Source organism: Ursus maritimus, unplaced genomic scaffold (genome assembly GCF_017311325.1).
Source record: "Ursus maritimus isolate PB19 unplaced genomic scaffold, ASM1731132v1 scaffold_11, whole genome shotgun sequence".
Classification (NCBI taxonomy): Eukaryota; Metazoa; Chordata; class Mammalia; order Carnivora; family Ursidae; genus Ursus; species Ursus maritimus.
This window is the reverse complement of record NW_024423453.1, coordinates 63,336,868-63,350,544: the sequence shown is the minus strand read 5'-3', so window position 1 is coordinate 63,350,544 and position 13,677 is coordinate 63,336,868. Positions and strand designations below refer to the sequence as shown.

Here is a 13,677-nt window from a genome sequence, read left to right as displayed (position 1 = left end):
CCTGCTTGGTAAACAATAAATTAGTTCCTCCATGTAAATTACAGAGCAGTGCCTGATTACATAGTAAGTACTCGATACATATTAGCTGTTATGAATACTTCAAACCCCAAGGAAATCCTCTTTTTCACTTGACCGGAATTTTTTAAAGTTTTAGCTTTATATCAGCTTTAATTAAGATTAGTTCGAGTTGTCAACTCTTGTAACTACCAACATTCAGTGCATATATACAATGGACTGGCATATGCTCAGTGCTGAATATATAAAAGCAAGTAATCAGAAGTCCTTTTCCTCCAAGAGATCTTATTCTAGTGGAAAGAGATATTCCTGGGGATAGCCACAAGCAACATGTAGGTGCTTTTTTTCACTGTATCATTGCACTTAGGTTTAAAAAAAAAAAAGACTTTCCTGAAACTTTGAAAAAGAAGCGGAGGGGTGTGGGGCTCAAGAGGACTGAGTCTCAGCCCAAATTCATTCACTGTGAGACCTTGGGTAAGCCCTTCAAACTTTCTGGATCTGACTTGTCTTCCTCATCTGTAGAATGGGGCCACAAAGTTATGCTTTAATTTCTAATGACAGTTCATGTTACGTAGCTGTGTAGAAGGTCTGTTGCAATCCATCTGACTAAAAGTAATGATCACAAGGTTGTTTTTTTGGGAATAATTCACCTGCTATACAGGTGGACCCAGCCAGAGGGTAAAAACCAGGCCAGTTTGCCTGCATGATTTTACATTAATTACATTTGACATTCTTGGCTGGCAAAATCCCAAACCTGAAGGTGGCCTGAATCCCCTTTAAGGAGATTTCTGCCAGCATCTATGTGGGGCCTCTGATTTGAAGCACAGTTTGACCTATTAAGAACCAGATCCTTTGATATTACTAGTAGCAATCTTTTTCCATTAGCAGATATTGATTCTTTGTTCACTTTAGCAAAAGTTTATTACAATAGCAGTAACAGACTCTATTAGAAGGAATGGCTTCTCTGTATCCTTTGGATGGGTGAGAAAGGGGGATGGGGGTGGATGAGGCAAGGAGTGCAGATACTTGTACCCAGAAATGCACTCTGCACATCCGACCTTTTGGTTTTGCATCTGCCCACCAAGGTATGGTACCAAAATGTCTCATGGAGACCACGGGAAGCCTGCAAACTGGAGTTGGGGGACAGCAGGCAATGTGTGCCTCTCAGAACCCTGGGCTGACTGATTTCAGGCCTGAAATCATATTTGAACCTCTGCTGAGTCTCTCTGGGTGGCTTTAATTATGGCAAGTTCACAGGGCAGGCTCCCGCTGCCAAAACGCTTTTTCAAAGGAGGGTCATGAATACCGAAGTGCTGGGTGTGGAGGGGGTGCTGAGTGTCCCAAGGGCCAGCCAGCTGGGAACCGCTTAGCACAGACCCCAGGAAGAAGTTTCCTGGCAGCTGCGGCACTTGTGGTCCAGGAGGGTCTCAGTTTGAACTTGAGCAGTGGCAGCATGCATGTGACCCCCACACTGGGAGTGCTGGCCCCGGCACAGAAGCTTCTAATCAGCAACACCTGCTCAGGGTGAAAGGCTGTGGGTGGCCAGGCCAGCAGATATCTCTATCAGTGACTGAACATTGGCAGAGGAGCACTGCTGACTCTTGAGAGCGCAGAGCATAATAGCAGAGAAAGAGCTGTGGCTCGGTAGCCAGGAGCCGTGGGTTCTAGGCTCAGCTCTGCCACCAGCCAACTGCATGGCAGCTGCATAGTTTGCCACCCTGGGCCTTGGTTTCTTCACATATGAAAGCTGGCGGTGGGAGTAGATCACTTGTGGGTCTTTATGGGATGAAGCCTCGTGTTCTGGATCGGAGGGGACTGCAGAGAGGAGCAGATACGGAAGAGTGGTTGACCAGCGAGAGATTCCTCTAATGGGCAGCTGCCTTCAAGGTATGTCCACTGCAGGAGCCCTGCAGTCAGACACACCATGGCTAACCACCCCCCCAGAAACTAGGGGGGCTGGCACCTCACCCATCTGTAACAGTCTGTCAGTCTCTGTGAGCCATGAGGAACTTTCTGATCAGGGCAGCGACCCCAGTAACCTGGCCATATTAGCTCCTGACATCCTCCTCCAGCAGCTCAAGGTTCATACTTTTTTTTTTTAAGATTTTATTTATTCATTCGACAGAGAGAGAGAGCACAAGCAGGGGAAGGGCAGAGGGAGAGGGAGAAACAGACTCCCTGCTGAGCAGGGAGCCCGACACGGGGCTCGATTCCAGGACCCTGGGATCATGACCTGAGCTGAAGGCAGATGCTTCACTGACTGAGCCACCCAGGCGCCCCTCAAGGCTCATACTTGCATAGAGACCGCACACTAGCCCAGTGATTCTCAGAGTATGGGCCCAGTGGTACCAGCATCGGCTGGGAACTTATTAAAAATGCAAATTCTCAGGCCCCACACCGGACCTACCGACTCAGAAACCCTGGGGATAGGCCGGGCGATCTGTTTAACAAGCCCTGTAAGTGGCCCCAGGCAGACTGTACCAGCTCCGCCTATAGTTTGAGAACCACTGTGTGTGTGTGTGTGTGCGTGTGTGTGTGTCTTACTTAATACTGGATTGTAATATTAACATAGCACTATAGCAATAAAGATACTTTGAAAAATTACCCAAAGCTCACTGTCTTTGTCCATTTGCATACATATTTTTTACACGAATGAGGTTAGAGACTTGTCCTAGACTTTTTTCACTTAACACTATTAGTGCTTTTTTCCCCACGTTGCCTCGTAACCTTCATGCTCGTCATTTTCAGCGAGTGCAAACACTTCCCTCGTGTGACTGGCTTTGACCAGCTCTCCCTAGACGTTTGGTGACTTGCTGCCCTCCGCTATTGGAGAAGTCGCCTACCTGTCCCGGGGGAAGACGGCTTCTGAGGCATTGCACATGACCCCCTGTTAGCCCAACATCTGACCTTCCTGTAAGTCCTCAACATCAGGTTATCTAAGAACAACTACTTAATGGGAAAAGCAACAATGGGAAACCCAGAACACATACTGACTCTGCAGTGATGTATCATGACCAAAAGATCCCTGTTTCTCCTAAGTTTTATTAACCGGAGTAGCTTCTCATTTCGCTTGCAGGTGGCATCAGCACGGGGCGGGGAGGGGGGGGCACAGTGTGGGGGTGGGGATGGGCGCTTCCCCTGCCCTGATGGGCGAGAAGCCTGTGGCCTTGCCCTGTGCCAGGCCTGCTGTCGGTCATTTCCTGACCATCCTGGTCCCCAGCAGGAAGGCCCCTCCTTCTTTCTCGGGCTGCCTCCACTTTCTCCCTCCCCCACACCTGTGCACCCTCTTGTCTCCTTCCCTGCCCCCAGCCTGGCACAGTCCTTTTTGAGTCTGAAAGACACAGCTTGACTAGCACGGCCCCTAGTGGTAGCCCCTTTGTTTTGACAAGACCGCTGATCCTTCTTGGGCCATATAAATAGCACTGTATCTTTTAAAAGCGATTTTGTGAGGATAAATCCGTGGACGTGGGATTACCAGGTCTAAGACTAATCCCTAGGGCATCTTTTATGGCGCTGGCTCTTCTGTGTGTGCCCGTTTAATTTATGTCCCGTCGGTGCCCTTCAGGACGTAGCAAACGAGGTTCTTTCTTATTCGGCTCATGGATCACGAACTGAACTCGGATGCCTAGAAGGGGCAGGCTGGTAACATAAAGATCCACTGGGCCAGGCCCTAGGAGAGGGCGGGCCTATAATGAACTGGAGAGTACACCCAACATAAAAGCATTCCTGTGCCGTGGGGGGAGAAAAGTTCCAGTGAAAGATACATGATGGAGGGGTGCCTGGTGGCTCAGTGGGTTAAGTGGCTGTCTCCAGCTGGGGTCATGATCCCAGGGTCTTGAGATGGAGCCCCTTGTGGGGCTCTGCACTCAGCAGGGAGTCTGCTTCTCTCTCTGCCCCTCCCCCTGCTCATGCTCTCTCTCTCTCTCAAATAAATAAATAAAATCTTAAAAAGAAAAGAAAAGAAGGCTACATGATGGAGAGTGCTGGTTTCAATCTTGATTTTGGTCTCTCTCTTCAGCTTCATCTGCCTCGCATCTCCCAGCATGGTAAGGCCGCCCCTGGGCCACGCTTACTCTTGCCTGCTGGTTTGGTTGGGCCTTGCTGCCTTTCCGCATGTTTCCCTGCTTAGAATATCTCCTTCCCCGTCATCTGTGGATGGCTCCTCGTGATTTAAGGCCCGGCTAGAAGGGTCACCTCTGGCTGCAGGCGTTTCCAGGACAACCTCTACAGGGTGAGGACGAGGCTTGGCCTTTTGCACAGCCAACTGGAGAAAATATTCCCTGCAGTGTGCATGGGAGGATGGGTGGGTGCTGAACCTCACTTCCCTCCGACAGCATGGGCCTGAAATTTTGAATTTCTTTCTTTAAGGATTCCAAGGGACCTATGTAGTCTGTTGATGGTGTGGCCCTTGCCGGTGCAGTTATCCTGGTTAGCCCATGCTGGTTGAAATGCCCTGGATTCTGGACCCTTCTAGGGACAACCCAGGATAGGAAAATTTAATTCCTTTTCTAGACTTAGGACTGTGTTTTTTCATCCCTGTCTGCAGAAACCAGCAAGATGCTTGGCACACAATAGGCACTTGGTAATTTTTTTTTACATGGATGGATGGATGGATGTCCTCTGTCTGCGTGCTGCCTGGCTCCGGAAGGGATGCTGGGGCAGCATCTTCCCCGGTGGGTCTCTCCCAAGCCTCCCCCTCACTCAGCCCTCCTGCCTCTGTCCTCCTTCCCTCCCACCTCCCTCTCGCTGGTGCTCATCTTCTAGCTTTACCTTGGTGTCATTAATTTTCTCCCTCCTTCTTTTTCTCTTGGATCCACCCTCTTCCTAACATAAATCAGCCCATTCCGCACCTCCTCTAGCTTGTTTTGCCCTAACTAAATAGTCAGCAGGTGTTTTGTGTCGGGTTTGTTCCCAGGGCTTCAGAAAGGAAGCGGCCGAGGAGCAGAATCCCCAGAACATTTCAGAAAAGCTGGGAGGAAGGGGACTATGAGGCTTTGATCCTGGAGCTGGGTCTGCCACACTGGTCCCTCCCCAGGGAGTGTCGACCACCCTTCCCATTGGGGTCAGGCCCGTGCGATGTCCCAGAGGCCCAGCTGGTAGGCGGGAGCACGCCTGCTCCCACCCCTGTGGCTAGAGGCAGTGGGTTCTTTCTGCAGTTGCTAATTGAACCGCCGAGTGGAACTCTTGCCCCCACCCTCCCTGTAATGATAGGGCTACTCGATTCTGTTCCAGCTGCAGTGTTGAAGCAGAGGCAGAGCCTCAGAAAGCTCAGAGAGACCCAGGCTTTTCCTTCGAGATCGAGGAACTATGTCAGAGACCCTGGAAGATAGGGCCATGCCCAGGGTCTGGAAAAATCACCCCGGGTTGGTGTTCTCCCTGTGCTACCTCAGGCTGTGGGCGCTGTTGTGATCCCAGGGGACTAGAGGCATGCCAAGGGCAAACTTGCAGGATCACCACTAGGTAACCGAAGAACTCAAATGTAATAGGAGAAGAGTAATGCTGGGCAACTTCGTCCTGGGAAGTGTGGGGTCCCGCTGCCCACTCTATAGGTGAGGAAAATGAGGCCCGGCGAGATGCAATGGCCTGCAGCGACCGTCGGACGGGGGCAAGGACTGCTGTGTATTACCTGGTTGTGGGTTTTTATTCCCAGTTCAGCAGATGGAGCTACCTCTTTCCCCTCCTTTGGCTGCTTCTGCAAGTCATCAAGCACCGCCAGCCACTCAGGAGACAGCTCTGCCCATACGCATCCCCTCCCCCGACCATTGTGGTTCTCTTGGGTCTTTAGGAGAAGAGTCCAGAGCCGTGCCTTCCTGCATCTTTATCCCCCGCCCCACACTTGTTTGGAGGAGAGCCTGTCACCAGAGTCTCCCTTGAACTGCATTCAGTGCCAAGACCCATCGGTAGCAGCTGGCATAGAGGCTCGGCTTGACCTGGGAGGGAGGCACACCTTGAGTGCCCTATTTGCAAAATGACCAGAGGCTGTCATTCTACACCTGCCTCGCATTTGGAGACCTGGTCTAGAGTTGTAAAGGTGGTGCCAGGAGAGGGCTTTGCCAAAGCTTCTCATGAAAATCTGGCCAATGGGCCTTTGGGGTCCACTAGCTTCACATGGCAAACATCTCAGCTCTTTTTTCATATTTGGCAGTTGGCAGAGGTCTTGAGGGGGTCACTCAAAGGCCAGAATGGCACTTCTTCTCTATAAGTGGACACACCCTCCCAGTCATAGAAGGACAAGGCCATGCTTGGAAGAGGTCCAGCTCTGCCACCAACTAGCTGTTCGTGCAGACTGAAGTCACAGAGTCGGCCCCCTGATGACATCCCTGTTCCTGCCCACCTTAAATCCCACTCTCCTCCCTTCCCAGCCAACTCCCTTGTAGATGTTCAGCTTCCTAAATATGTTTTCCTTCTTTGGAACTGCCATCTTCTCCTGAGCTGCTGGATGTGAGAAGAGAATTCCCAGACCTTCCCTTTTGGAAAAGGGTTAGAGTTGCGGAGCTTTCCTAGAACTGTGGTAGCATCCACGAGAGAGAGAAAAACCTAATTCACCGCCTGACCTTGGAGGCAGACTATCTGAGGCCTGGTGATTTGCTGAGGTCGTAGAGCCAGGTGATGGCTGCGTCAGGACTGCCCGGGGAGGGGTGCTGGCCAGTTCTGCCATGTAGAAAGCAAGAAGGCTGCAGGGACTGAGGCTGGGATTCGGGCTTCAGAAGGATTACTTATGTGCTGTGGGTCAAGGGAAGCTCAGAATGGCCAGTGGGGTGGAGGGGTCTTATGGTGAGAAAGGGTTCGTTTCGTTTCACACAGGGTCAATTTTTTTAAATAGATTTTATTTATTTATTTGGGAGAGAGAGAGAGAAATAGTGTGTGTGTGTGTGTGTGTGTGTGCGCGCGCACGCGCGCGCACGCATGGGGAGAGGTAGAGGGGGAATGGAGAGGGACAAGCAGACTCCATGCTGAGTGGCCAGACCCAGGGCTGGATCTCAAGACCCTGAGATCACCCCCTAAGCCTAAATCGAGAGGCCCACACTCAACAACCTGAGCCACCCAGGCTCCCCACAGGGTCAATTTTTAAAAATTGAGGTATATCCGACAATTAGGAATTGTATGCATTTAAGGTGTACAATTTGATACACATGTATACTGTGAAACGGTTACCATATTCAAGCTGATTAACACATTCATCTCTTTAGATAGTTACCACCGTGTGTGTGTGTGTGTGTGTGTGTGTGTGTGTGTGTGTGTGTTGTGGTCTATTCTAACTCAAGCAGCTTCTGGGCTTCACTGGAGCAATATCAGTTTGGTTTGCGTGGCTTAAAAGGTCCCTAAAACACTTGAGCGAAATTATAGCTCCTTAATTTAGCTGCCTGTCAGTTATTTTTTCCAGGTGGTTTAGGGTTGACAGTGAGTTTGACATTTGCAAGAATGTTTTGGAAACTATATCAGACACCTTGAAATCAAAGGAATATAAAGCACATTATTCCAGGAGGCATGATTGGAATTATTCTTCTGGTCACTCCAAGTCATATCTCTTCTTTCAATAATCTTTTCAGACAAAGCCCAATGATGGATTGTGAAATTGCAGGCTACTTCTGAGCCTGGTTGCCTTTGTGAATTTCTTTCCTGATCACTGTCACCCTCAGTTTGATAACTTCTGCTTTATTTGGGCATGACTGAGGACAGGCATTTCTATTGTGTTTGTCAGAACATTGTAGGATGTTAGAGATGGAAAGACCTTTAGGGACCTTCTTTGCTCACCCCCTCTCCTCTCCCACACCATGGGGGGCTTGGAGGGCGGGGAATGTGTCTGTATTCATAGGACCAATGCCTACAGAGCTGAGATCCACCCCCAAATCAAGGATTCCAGACCACCCTTGCTTCCTGAACCTTCTGTTAAAATGCTGTGACATTTACCTGCCAGTTTAGGACAGCTGTGAGCCCAGAGTTTGTACCTTAAATTGGAAATGCTTGGCATATAGGGCTGTGTCACCCTGGAGAACTATGTGACAGCTCCTGTGCCCTTATGCATGGGAGAAGTGGTAGCAGCCTGAAGTCGGAGAATCTCCCTCTACCCCAACCTGCTTGCCCTGACTCCTTCAAATCAGTTTCAAAACATTGCCAGGCCTCCTGCCACCCACTTTGGGAATCCAAAGAATGAAAACCCAGAATTCCTGCTTTCCAAAAAATGACAGTACAGTGTAATAAACACCCTAATGATGGTCAGTGTGGTCTCTCAAGACAGTCTCTGCAGAGTTGCTTTCTTTCCTCGGGTGGTGAGGGGGAAGGATGTGCATGCCAGAGGTTCTCAACTCTGGGAGCTGCTCACGGAGGTCACCTCTGGACCTTAAAACACTCCTCCTGCTCACTCCCCCACACCTATTCTGATGTTGAACTAACTGGTCTGAGGTGGAATCCAGATATAAGCAACCTTTTTTTTTTTTTTAAGAACCTTCCAGATATTTCCAGCTTGCAACCAGGATTGATTACTGCTGGTTTAGGTAGGACTCACACTTGAGTCCTATTTGGGCAAATGTTGAAACATGAAATTATTCATGACACTTGTTAAAGACGGTAAGGAAGAGTTTATTAAAGGGTGGCTGCTATGCAGTAGGGGAGAGAGATAGGGCTCAACTCTGAATACAACAGGGGAAAGTGGGGATTTATACCCGAGGAGCTGGGTGGGGGTCAGTAGTTGGAAAATGACTAAGAGGAACACCAGCGGTAAATGCATCCAACAGGATGCTTGCTGAAGGCAGGCCAGGGCGATCAGACATCCCCTGCAGAGTAGTGGGTGATGAGGAATCCCATCAGTTATCAGGGTGACCAGATATCCGGGGCTGTGAGGGGGGGGGGTTCCAGTTAAACTGACTTAGCATGATTCTTGCTAAAATTGGACAGAGATGAACACAAGTCCAAAAGTCAGGCCAAGCTGAGAGAGGTTCAGAGGAGCCTAAATGGCGTTTGCTCAAGGAGAGAACTGTCAGAACAGTGGAGGGGGGGGCACATTGCAGGTGGAAGGGGTTCCAGGTGTGGGGCAGCAGGGAAGTGGGAGATGTGACAGGATGGATTTGATTTATGACTGGAGCGGGGTGGGGCAGGGGCATGAGATCAGGTGTGCGATTTTAAAAGATTGTTCTCTTGTCAGGAGTTTGGGAGTGCTGGCTCTCAGAGAGAGGGACTGTGTTCATTGTGGGCTGTGTGGCATGTGAGGTCCTCATTGGAAAATCCAGGTGGAGATTTCTGGAAGTCAGTGCGATAAAGGTCTGAAGCTGGGGGTGCAGTGAAGGAGATTCAAAGGTGGGAGTCATTAGCATTTAAAGATGGGTTAAATGGCTTCTGTAGCCAAGGGAGTGACTTGTGCACATTATCCCTCACCCCATAGGAGGTGTTCTGTAAAATCAGGTGAAGGACAGAACATCAGCAGTTGTGGAGAGAGCAAAAGAAGAGGAGTTTGCAAAGGTGATAAGAGTAAAAAGTGACAGAGGAGGACAATAATCTCTCATGGAGACCAGGAGAGGAAGGGGTGGCTTTCTGGAAACAGTGTCCCTCCCTTCATCATAACTTGTTCCTTAGTGGCTCCATCCGTGGGTAATTTCAGGGAGGGTGGGGATGGAGGGACAGTCTCCTGCCAATTCCTCTTAAAATTTCAGAATATAGCTGCCATTCAAGTATATGTGTCAGTACTGTTTCCTACTCATTAAAAATAATGAGAAACGAGTATATACTGCATTTCCTTCAATGCTCCTATGGTTCTATGAGGTAAACTATTGTCATCTCCAGTTTGCAAATGGAGAAGGTGGAGCTCAGAGGTGACGTAACTCCCCCAAGTTTGTAGCTAAGAGCAAGACACAATCCAGGCCTGTCTGATTCCAGACCTTTCCGTTGCCTCGTGTTATTTTTGCACCAATTACTGTTCTCTGATTTGACTCTAGGAAGATGTGGAAGGCAGCTAAAGAGGCAGTGGGGGTGAAATAGAGATGCTTGAAGCAGGAAAGAGGAGATTGTTGTAGGATGATGTTCGTCATGTTCATTAGAACTTTACTGACAGAACTGCCCGATAGTAGAGGAACAGCTCTTTCCTTAGGATAGATTCTCAGAAGTGGCAACCACGCTGGATCAAAGGCTGTGAACGTTCACATCTGTGAACACTCGTACCCATATTCGTAAGGGCTATAGGCTGCCCTGGTAGTTTGCAAACTTCAGTGTGAGTTGCAAGCACCAGGAGGGCGTATCAAATCACACTAGGTAGTGGGGACCCCCCTTGAGTTGGACTGGGCCCACACCCCAAAATTTGCATGTCTAACAAGTTCCCAGGTGATGCTGATGATCCTGGGATCACACTTTGAAAACTACTGGTCTAATGTGACACACACACACGTTTTATTTCCAAAAATATGGAGTGTGTGCATTTGGCTTTAGATCTCTCAACGGTGTTGGAGCCCTTCTCCAGAGGAGAATACGGTGCTGTTTGAGGAGACTCTTTAGAGTTTATTATTTAAAAAAAAAAAAAAAAAAAAACCCTCAGAGTCGGCAGAAAAATGGTGCCGTAGGCTGACCTGCCGCTGGTGGGGCAATGCCTCTCAAAATGTTAACGTACACGTGAATCACCTGGGGACTTGTTAAAATGCAGGTTCTAGTTCAGCAGGTCTGGCGGGGGTGGGGGGGAAAGCCTGAGCTGCTGCGTTTCTAGCGGCTGCTATTCTGCACAGCTGACCACACCAAGTAGCCAGGCCAGAGGATGCTCCATGCACTGCTACATGTGAGTTCTCATTAGATTCCCCCCCACCCCGTGTAACATTGTAGACTTCTGAAACTGGCTATTTGAAAGCTCTATAAGGGTACAAAGGAAGGTAAAGCAGTACAAATGCATCAGTAGTTATCACGTTGGGTTCAAAACATGCCGTGAGCTAGGAGAGAGTGAATCTCCCACTTTTGTGATGATGAAACAGAGCCTTCGAGAGGTGAAAAGAAACCTGTCCAGTGTTCAAATCTTGGCTTCTTTCCACTCCATCCAGCTCCAAATGGCATATACAACACAACCCTCAACATCATATTTAAGAAGAGCAGGGTTTCTCAACAGCTGGCATTTGGGGCCAGGTAATTCTTTGTCTGGGGGCGGTCGGGGCTGTCCTGTGCCTCGTAGGATGTCGAGCAGCTTCCCTGACCTACCCCACTAGATGCCAGCAGCTCACCACCACTACCACCACCCTGCCCCAGTTATGTCAACCAAAAATGTCCCCAGATGTTATGTCCCCTCGGGGGCACTTGTCTCTAGGGGAGAATCTGAACTAGAGCGCTGGTTCAGATGGCTGGCAGTCTGGCAGAGTGGCCCGGGCCCCACCCCACACAAGCCAATTCCTGTTTCTCTGAGAAAGGACCCTGGCATTTGTAGTTTTTAAAGTTTCCCAGGTGATTCTCAAAGCGCAGCCAGGCTTGAGAAGCACTGCAGTAGTCTTCTGAATCGAGGAGCGATGTACTTGTACCAGACATATTTTAGGTTATTTTTGAGGCCCCGTGAGAGAAGGCAGTATAATTATAGTGTGAGGGATTACAAAGTGTATTCGGTTTCCTTTACAAGATTTTGTTCATGTAGCTATTAGGCTCTAAAAACCCCCAGAATTAATGTATCAACGTTTCTGTTGCCCTATCTAGTTACAACTTTCTTGTTACTACTTCAGTTGTCACGTTATCCTCTTTTTAAAAAAATGGGGGGTGGGGGCGGGGTATAAGAGCCCCTGACCGATTTGCTTCTTAATGTGCCTTTTCTCTTCCTGCTACCACCTGGGTTGGGTTGGAGTACACCCTGTACTTGCTCTTCTGCCTGCCAGTCTCCTCCCCAGTCATCTGGCTCAGCTTCTGGATTAACCTTCCTCTGCATCCTGGCGCTTCTTTTTTCAGAAGACTTCCCCCTCCCCTCCGAAGTCTTTTTTCAGAAGGCTTAACTGATTCCCATTGCCGCCAATCGGACACTTTTGCCTGAAATTCAAGGTCATTCACAGTGTACCCCTGTGTGTGCATCTCCGCTCAAGCCAGGCAGGTTCAGGTGTTCTGACTGTCCCTTGCCTGCTCCCAAGGCTTGCTCACACCGTCCTTACCACCTCTGCTGTGTCCTCTGGTTAGATGGACTCTCTCTCCTCTGTAATCCTGTGGTTCCTGGCCAGACCACTTTCAGAATTCCTCGGTCTGTCTGACTTGGAGACTATTTGTGCCTGTGTGTTTAGGGTCATGTTGCACATGGGGTCTTGCTGTGAGGACACACAGGCATCTCTGTGGAGTGAGCACATCCCAAGTGGCATGGAGGGGGTCCTTGTGTGGTCACGTGTTGGCAGCCTTCTGTTTCCTGGTGCAAAATCGGGGGCATGGCAATTATCTGGTTAATGGGTTCATCAAGGATTGTCGACCAGCCAGACTGGTCTGGTTAGCTGTCAGCTCTGTTCAGGCTCATCCATTAGGGTGCTTTACCCTTAGGGTCTCACGGCTCAGCTCCTGCTCACTTTCCCCACCCATTCGTGAAGCCAGGGGCATCCCTGTGAGCACGGAGGACGAGATAGGAAGCAAAATGAAAACTTCTAGTTAGATCACATCATTATACATCTGATCATTGTCACATGATGATTTGGGAAACTTTTTAGATATTTATCAAGGCAAAGTCATATTACAACAATAAAATGATACCTTCCATTTGGTGAATTATGGTTGTCATTTTTGTACGTATCACCTTACTTGAAGTTTCAAGAGGTGTGGACATACATTGACTCCATTTTAAAGATGAAGAAATGAAGGATATAAAATTACATTTTAAAAACAGTAATGGGATATTGTGCTCTGAGTCTTTGAAGGTGAATCCAACTCATTCTCAAATGTAGCTCATGTTCTGGGACTTCAAAAAGCAAAAGCAGGGGGAAGTATTTCTTGAATTTACTTATATTGTGACTCCACAGGAATAATGCTTCTAAAAAAATTTTAACCTAATTTTACGTTGGCTTTTATTTCCCCCTGAAACCTTTAAATCAGCCAACTTAACCCAGTTAGAAAAAGAGGTTTATTTCTCATTGTTGTGGCTGGAAACCTAGATTCCAGCCCTGCTCTGACACGTGACTCGCCTTTCGCTTTGGCAACTTAAGTTCTAGTTTCTTCATCTGAAAATGGGCATAATCCTGTAGATTGGCCCCGTCTGAGGGAAGGCACTGTGGTATATGGAGCGTCTCAGGCACTGCCTGGGACCCAGCAGACAATTACAGATCTCTGTGGCATTCTGGGTGATGAAACCAAACTCATATCTGCAATTAGAACAGTATTAAAATGTTTCTCATCACTCATTAATAAGTCTGTGGGCATGTCACTAATTGTAAATCCAATGAGTGCAGGAGGGTTTGCTAGAGATCATGTACACAGGTGAGGACACTGAGGTCGGAAGAGGTGGGTGAGTTCCCACGGTCATGCATCTGACCTCTGGCTAGCCACACTTAGAGGCCCATTCTCCTTCTACCATGACCACACCTAACACGTCTGCCACCCGCTGTCCCAGCCTGCCCTGCCCTGGAGTCCAAGAAGATGGCTCCATGGCCTCATTTGTTCATGGCTTCATTGTCCCACATGAAAGGAAGTGAGCGAATAGCAAATGGGAAGATGGTGATGTCTTTAAAATACTTTGTTCCACTTAAT

At 48.8% G+C, this 13,677-nt stretch overlaps 1 protein-coding gene across 2 annotated transcripts in view; it reads left to right on the top strand.

The window, feature by feature from the left end:
* The window catches only part of MSRA (methionine sulfoxide reductase A), a 407,844-nt gene that overhangs the window by 359,051 nt on the left and 35,116 nt on the right, over positions 1 to 13,677 (top strand). The gene's annotated exons all lie outside the window — the stretch shown is intronic.